Source organism: Phaethon lepturus, unplaced genomic scaffold (assembly GCF_000687285.1).
Source record: "Phaethon lepturus isolate BGI_N335 unplaced genomic scaffold, ASM68728v1 scaffold32773, whole genome shotgun sequence".
Taxonomy (NCBI): Eukaryota; Metazoa; Chordata; class Aves; order Phaethontiformes; family Phaethontidae; genus Phaethon; species Phaethon lepturus.
In genome coordinates, this window is record NW_010528905.1 from 3,296 (window position 1) to 3,505 (window position 210).

The following is a 210-nucleotide window of genomic DNA, read 5'->3' on the forward strand; positions in this document are numbered from 1 at the left end:
AGGGGTGAGTTGCGACCCCGTCCCCGGCATGCAGCATGTCCCTGCCGGCCCTGGGCTGCTTCGCTGTGCAGGTACAAGGGGGAGAGGACCCTGCTGCCCTCCCCTGTAGGGCAACCGGGGTAGCGGTGCTGTGGGCCATGCTGGCCCCATGGCCGGCAGCAGGGCCAGGCAGGGAGGGGGAAACAGTAGTTGGGGGGGGCTGGTACCCCC